Consider the following 8,631-nt stretch of genomic DNA (forward strand, 5'->3'; position numbering starts at 1 on the left):
ATAAGGCCCTTTACAGCCCTAAATTGGAGAATTATAGTAACAATTTCAAAATGTAGTTAAACTTCAAAATTTCATGAACTGCTTTAATTTCAGGCATGAATGTTCCTCATGCCCAAATACAGTTAAGCTTGATATTTGGACCTATTTAGGTCTTACTCATTCTACTCTTCAGCATCTTACAATCATAGATAGTTTAAGAGATTATTTATCTCAGGCTGAAATGAGAGAATTGAGATCTAATGCATAAAGCTCACTCCCATTCAATCTTCATGCCTCACGAAAAGGAGCTAAGTCAAAGAAAAAAAAAAAACAGACAGAGAAGTTATAGCAGAAGAATGCAGGAGAGTAGTTAATAGAGATGGGGAAAAAAAAAAAAAACCCTCAATATGCAGTTAAGAACAGGGGCACCTGGGCTGGCCACAGCTCTAGCAAGTGTGAGCAACCCCCACTGACACAGCCTTGGGGACGGATACAGCGCATGTCAGCTCCAAACCAAACTGACACAGTGAACCTTCCAATACTACACTGCACTTCTGGTGAGCATGTAGCAAACAAAATCTATTTTACATTAATATATGTGAGTTATAAAAATATGTCAAAAAAACACCTCAAGCATTTTTATAATATAACTGACTGGGAGTCAGAAAAATGCCATCAGCCTCCAGCAGCGAAGACGCACTCATCCGCTTGCCTTACTGAGCAATGGCTACATGTCAGACAGCGCAGAAACATCTATACTGTAAGATCCTTTCCCATCAACTCCAGAGGGCAGCCAAAGACAAGGAGAGCACCAAACAGGCAGAGGGGATTATCTACTTTGATTATATTATTAAATTGTATCAAACACTCAGATATTACCTGAAGGGCCAGGTTGTTAGCACTGGCAAGGAAAATACCAAGAACAAGCCCATTGCCTGAGGCAGAGTAAGAAGACAGCTAGGGACAAAGTTCTCCCACTCTCCTAATGACTTACGCTTGATGACTTTCCTTATCACTGTTTATCACTGCTCTGAAGCATGTTTAACCAGATCATTTAAGTAGCACACATCTAATTCAAGAAGCTTACGGATAATCTTAAGACTCATTTTTCGATGAGTCTGAGACCCTTTTTCTAATGAAAAACATAACACTGAATGAGTTAAACCCAAAATGTTTTGTTCTACTATGATTTAAATGCTGAAGTTTATGCTTTTGATGTGTCCTCTAATGAGTTACAGGACACTACCTAGACACTTTAAATATGTATCAACACAACCTCACAACAGAGCTTTGATTAATTTGAACATCCTGTCAAATGTGTGTGGATATAAGGGATACAGGAGGTTAAATAATCTACTAAATCCTCCATTTGTTATCTAAACAGTCAGACTCTAGGACTCTTGTACACACTATCTCTCATTAAATGTAGCGTGATCAGGCAGAAAAAACACAGCTCTTAAAAAGGCTGAAGCAATGTGGTAGGAACCTTCGCCAGCTATTCTAATAATTGCCAAATTGCTCAGCCATAAATAATTCCGGCTATAATATATTCCATATATTGCTTCATAAAATTCAAGTATATCAACCAAGAAAACAATTTTCTTTTACCTATAAAGTAAATTCTACCAAATTAATTCTAAGTTGTTCACGTGCCTCTAGATTCTTAGCACAGCATTTTATAGATCCAGTTTTGCTCAATTTCCCTGCACTGACTGTTCAGACAGGCTATCAGGAGTTTGCCTTCTACTCTTAAAAGTATAGCAATACAGGCCTGGAAAGGTAGCCTAACCAGTAGACGAAAGATCTTTCTGTCTCTCCTTCTCTCTGTAAATCTGACACAAATTAAAAAAAAAAAAAAATTAGCACAGGTCCCCAGTGTGATAACCTAGCAGCTAAAGTCCTCACCTTCAATGTGCCGGGATCCCATATGGGCGCCAGTTCTAATCCTGGCGGTCCCACTTCCCATCCAGCTCCCTGCTTATGGCCTGGGAAAGCAGTTGAGGACGGCCCAAAGCTTTGGGATCCTGCACCCACATGGGAGACCTGGAAGAGGCTCCTGGCTCCTGGTTTTGGACAGGCTCAACTCCAGCCACACAACCACTTGGGGAGTGAGTCAACAGATGGAAGAGCTTCCTGTCTCTTCTCCTTTCTGTGTATCTGACTTTCCAATAAAAATAAATAAGTCTTTAAAGAATTATAGGTGGACATGACAGAAAGCCCCAGGTTATCAAACAGAATGTATGCATGGACTTTTCCAAACCTGTTGCGATCCTTTTACATCCCTCTCCTCCTCAGCCAAGTGATGAAGACTCACTAGAGAAATCAGACTGTACTGGGTACAAACACAGGTCACACTGCTGAGTTTAACCACACCTGAAGTCTGAATGTCTTCTATAACATGCCCTTGTGGTTATGAAACTTGGACAAAGGAAGAGACAACTCCTTTTCACAAGTCAATGGAATCCTGACACTGCACTGGCTCCAGTCTTCTCTCTGTATGTTATCTATTCACGCATCAAATGTCTATCCTAAAGCCAGAACATTTCTTCCCCCAAAGAGACATACTTCCTTACCTAAAGACTGCCATCATTGGCAACTTTCACAACACTGTTCAAATTCCAAGCCAACAGTCAACTTCCTCCACATCAACCCACCCCTCCACCTATCACTCATAACTTTCACTAGCTTGTTCATTTCTCTCAATCTGGTCCTATGGCTCAACATCTCTCCAAATGGAGAACAACACAAAAATAGCCAGGTGGGTTCTGCCTGGAACATACTTGGTACTCTCTCAAAATATTTGCTGCCGAATTAAGGGACTATACGCTCCTCTTATTGCTACCTATGATTCCATTTACGAAACCAGGTAGCATAGTAGTATTACTGTCAAGTACACTTTACTACTATAGGAAACAATTTTCTTTATACAAAAGCTGGCAGTAAGCCATGCCCTTTGTCTTTATGTGCACACTTTTTTTTTTAGATTGTTGAAAGATTTATTAGCGGCATTTTGAATCCCAACTACTTTACAGTTATTTGAAATTTATTATAAATCAGTCGAACACTCTACTCACATGTTAAGCACAACCATTTTGGCACAATACTCAATAATAATGAAGGTGAACAAACAATAAATAAATTTGCTTTCCAAGTAATAAAAGCAGTCCTCATACAGTAAAGCATGACAAGACCCTGGGAATTAGCATGACTAAACAGTCATTATTCACCAGGAACCAAAGATGACTTTTTAAAAATATGTATATGAAAGGCAGAGCTACAGAGAGCAAGGGAGAGGAAGGGCAGGAAGAAGAGAGGCAGGGAGGAGGGAGGTAGAGAGGGAGGGATAGAATCTTCCACCCATTGATACACTTCCTCAAATGGCTGCATCAGAGCAAAGTGAGGAGCCAGGAACTTCTAGGTCTTCTACATGGATGCAGGGGCCCAAAAACGTAAATCATTTCTGCTTTTTCTCAGGCACACTGGCAGGGAGATGGACGGGAAGTGGAGCAGCCAGACTTGCCATTGATTTGGGATGCTAGCATTACACACAGAGGCCTACCCTACACTGCCACAACACCTTTGCCTCTATGTGTACTGTGTGTACAGCTGTGTTTTAAGTCTCATATAGGAAATCCTATATCTCATTACTTTGAGGATTATTCTAGCTACATTCAACCCACTGTATTTGATTTATAGATTGTCCTTTTAGATTGTGGTGGTAACTGTAATCTCAAAATACATGACTATCACAAAATTTGACAGGCATGTATCTCATTTATCCAAATCACTGGTGAAAAGGGCTGAGCAAAGCATGTACAACAAAAGAATCATCTCTTCAATGTCATTTCAGTGTGTTTAAAGTCTTTCTTTTCAATAATGTTACGGCCTGGACATGCTATAACTATCCGCTAAAAAGCCCCTGACTGCCTGGAGGCTTGGCCACCGTGCTGGCTGTTCTGGAGTGGTTCTGGAATCCTTAAGAGGTAGAGCCTGGTGAGAGGTCCTTAGGTCACCAAGGTCAAATTCTGAGGTTTGTGTCTATGTTGTTTAGAAAGGAGCAAGCCTGTACCTTCCCATCCTCTCTGCTTTCCATCTCACCCTGTGAGTTTTCCTTCACCGGCCACTTGCCAGCAGCTGAGCCTACATTTCAGCCATGCTGATCTGACTGTGATTTTTCAAAACTGTGAGCTAAATATGTATCATTTCTTTCTAAACAGCCTGTGTTATATTCTTTTCTTTATGAAAAGCTGATACAAATGGTTTACCAATACACCAGAAGTGCAGAGGAAGGCGACAGCTCTTATATTAGTGTTTGGGCATTTGGGCACAATCCACAGACAGAATACATTTAAATAGTACGTTATTCATGGCTGCTTGCTTTATCAGAAACACTCCAGAAGCCAGAAGGAAAATGTTTCCTCTCAGAAAGTCCTTCTAAAAATGCAGGAATTCATACTATCATGCTTCCTGGCCAGCAAAACTGGGTTGTTTTGAAAATGAGGGTAATCACATCATTTTTCATTGCCATACTCACTGAAAGAGCTCACTAACAAGAAAACCATTCATCTCAGCAACTAAAAAAATCCTATTGAATCACCTTAGTTCCTTCCATGCAGGGGGAAATAGTAACTACTTATTGATTGGAAAAGCAATAAAAAAATATATCAAAAGTATCCTTCTGACATACCTAGCTCTGTGGGTCGTCTCTGGACTAGCTTACTAGGACAATCAATAGAGAAACCTACAATTAAGAGTTTTGTTTTTGGTTACTATCTTTAAAAAGTCCAACAATAGTGTTACGATCCTGACAAGTCCAGAAAAGCACAAGCTGATGTTGGCATTGTGGTGCAGTGGGCTAAGCCGCTAACAAGAATGCTGGCAACCCACATCACAGTGCTGACCTGAATCTCAAGTTATTTCACTTCCCTTCCTACTAACATGGCTATGAAAGCAGTGAATAATGGCACAAGTACTCGGGTCCTTGTCAGCACCTGCAACTAGGATGGAGATACTGTCCTGGCTTGGCCTGGCCCAGCCCTGGATGTTGTGGTTATCTGGGAAAGTGAACCAGTAGAGAGAAGACTCTCTCTCCCTCACTCTGTGTAATTCTGGCTTTCAAAGAAAGATGGCTCGAGGGAAAAGGCGGTGGAGGTGGGGTCAGGGGAATGTGGGAGACAGACGGTGAAGCATCTCCATATAACCTGGGTATCGATTTGATTTTCTGCTGACTTGGAACACTTCTTAATGAAGGATATTCCAGTCTAAATTCTTCCTGTATTTCCCTTCGCATAGTCAGCATAACACAACTGAGGTCTCACCCACAATCAGCCGACGTAAGCCCTGGAGCTGATCTGTATAATGCAGCAGCCACTAGCCAGATCTGACTGCTTAAAAGTAGAGTGCCTAAAATGCATTACCCACAGTTAACATGCTCAACACTCACACACGTGCCTCACAGCTACAGCAGTGAGCACTAGAATACTTCCACCTTCACACAAAGCTCTGATACACAGTGCTGCCCCATGGATCATGTGCACTGGACAAAAGATAAGGTCTGTGTCAGGCACAATAGCTGGTTCTCTCAGATCACAAGAGTCCAGGAAATGAGCACCATTAGAGAACATCTCATTTATAGATTAAAAATACATCAGAAACAGGAAAGGACATGCTTTTTTCACTACTGAATGGAATTCCAAGAATCTACTACGTGCCAGAACTGTCCTGTAGGAAACAGATTCTGCATTGTATTATTTGTACCTATTGTGTCCATTTTGCACATAAGAAAGTTGAGGTCCAGGGAAAATTCACAGTAAAACTGAGATTGAATCCTAGCTTGTTTGTCCCAAAATAGATATATTTTTCACCATTAATGCTGCTGCATGCAGTAACAACAAAATAATAGATAAAACTTCCTAATTTATACCAACCAGCAAACTGATAAAAAAAAATCAAAAGCTTTGGCAACTGGACCCTACAGCTGCTTGAGACCTGGCCTTGCTCAGATCCAGCAAAACCCAAGGAGTCTGGTCTGCTGAGGCAAACACACTCCAACCAGGAATATAAGACCACAACTCTCAGTGAAGAAAACACTCCCGCACTGTAATAGCTATTACATTCATTAAATAAATAAATAAATAAAACTCTTTTGGCAAAATGAATCAATCTACAACAAGAAAATATCGCAGATCCAATGTTGCCATGAGGTAACAGATACTTTAATGACACATACTGTTAAATCTCATTAAGAATCTAATTTTTTGGGCCCAGCGGCATGGTCTAGCAGCTTAAGTCCTTGCCTTGAACGTCCCAAGATCCCATATGGGCGCCAGTTCTAATCTTGGTGGCTCCACTTCCCATCCAGCTCCCTGCTTGTGGCCTGGAAAAGCAGTTGAGGACGGCCCAAAGCCTTGGGACCCTGCACCCGCGTGGGAGACCCAGAAGAGGTTCCTGGTTCCTGGCTTTGGATCGGCATAGCACCGGCCGTTGTGCTCACTTGGGGAGTGAATCATCGGATGGAAGGTCTTCCTCTCTGTCTCTTCTCTTCTCTGTATATCTGACTTTGTGATAAAAATAAATAAATCTTAAAAAAAAAAAAGAATCTAATTTCTTATGCTAACTTCAATTGCTTTGAGTATGGCATATTATAAAACGTTTGTGAATATTATGTTTACTAAAATATCAACAAGCTACATTTTTTTTTGCTTTGAATACTTTCAAATACCAATTCCCTAGTCTTTCTCATAATAAGGCTCAGTTAGAGTGTACAACCAATACTTGATACTAATTTCAAACTCAAAAGTGAAATAAGGACAGCCACATAAATAACATCAAACCGTAACTGTACAATTTTCAATGATACGAAGTAAACAACATGAAACAGACTCTAAATTATACCAAATGATCTGTTTTAATTTGGAGTGTACTTTCTGTTCTTTCAGTTTCTAATCACTGGGATTTTTCAAACATCAGTATAAAAACAGTTGACATTATTTCTAAAGCCAAAAATGTTTTGTGCTTGAAATGACTTAGCAATGTTTTGTTTCACCTTTGAAGAAAAAAATGTTTTGTAAGTTCTTCAAATTGTGAAATGCAAGAGTAGAACATCCTTATTAATGTAACTAATCCCTAAAAAACCAAAATGGATGGTACCAGAACATGTGGCTTTGCAAATCCAACAGGAGCATGCTATTTCTGACTGACTTGCAGGGACTCAAAAAGAACTCCAGCTCTCCAAACAGTGAGCAATCTTCTAAACAAAGGTAGCTCTCTCATGCACACATCTTGTTCCAATAAACACAGCCTGCATCTCAGATCAAAAAAATCTTATTGACTTCAATTCAGATAACTTTTTTTGACAAAGAAAAATATATAGGCTTTAAATTACTAAACTAGAGATGTTTTCTTCTCATAAACAATTGCCTCTAAATACCCTAATACAGTTGGCAGTTAATATTTTTTCTTTGCAATATTTATAAAACCAATTAATATAATATTATTTGCAAATGTATTTTTAAGCAACAAGAGAAAAAATGACCCCAAATAAGTTCCTTTAAAAGAAAAAAAGTAAGACCAAAGCAAGCACGAGAACAAGTGATCTGAAAGGTAGCCACTGATGAGTACTAAATGCTATGAGGGAGAAAAGAGAAATCATTCATCTCAAGATTAATTCATTCTAATTTAATTGCTTCTGGCTAAAACAAACACCAGTAGGTGGAAACACACATACCCCAAACCCAAAACACCTCAACACGGATGTGTCCCCTTTAAGAAGGTGTTCTGTACATTGAGGATCTTTATCACTGCCTGTGTAGCTCGCACTTCTGCAAAGCTGTCCTCTTGTGCATTATCATTATGAGCATCTATTTCTTCATGAACCTCTAGGGAATTAGGTTGAGAAGATCTTCTGAAATGTAGGTTCAATCAGAGATTCTCAAATAAGAAAAGGAATCCCCCCCATAGAGGCCATCCAGAAATGCACAAAGGGGCTTTCTCTTTTGTTTTCTAATTGTCTCTGGGGAAATTTGATGGGCATATGGATCCTAAAGATTGCTAACTGAAGCCTTATTTAAAGGACAGTTTTCCTTAACCGGTTATCCCATACAAAATGGCAATCAATCATCAACTCCACAGTGATGCAAATCAATTTGGCCTACCACTGCCTAAGTATGTGGAACCACAATTCTTTTTCCAAACTTTCCCCTGTACAGGGCACAGCCTGCTCACCAGTGCCACTTCATACATCCCTCTCCTCTTCTATTTTTCCCAGGTAACTCCTGTTGTTGCTGCTTGAACCAAGGTATATAGTTCTACATAATTCTCTGTGGTTTGGGGCAAAGAACTTTCCTATTGCTTACAAAGGAAGCATGCCAAAGAAAAGGCTGCCAGCTAACTTAACCTTTCAAAAGCAATGCTGCAAATTTCCTGTGACATCTTAAGAATTCACCTTCAGGAACTATTGACAGAAAGTAACTACTTTTCCTGCTAATGTGTCAACTATAATGTATGTACTTCCATATCACCTTACAGCTAAAATAAAATCAACAAGCCAGGAGGCCGGATGGCGTGATGGCCTAGTGGCTAAATCCTCGCCTTACATATGCCAGGATCCCATATGGGCACCAGTTCATGTCCTGACTGCTCCACTTCCCATCT

This window comes from Ochotona curzoniae, unplaced genomic scaffold, assembly GCF_017591425.1.
Source record: "Ochotona curzoniae isolate NIBS_2020 unplaced genomic scaffold, NIBS_Ocur_1.0 patch392, whole genome shotgun sequence".
Classification (NCBI taxonomy): domain Eukaryota; kingdom Metazoa; phylum Chordata; class Mammalia; order Lagomorpha; family Ochotonidae; genus Ochotona; species Ochotona curzoniae.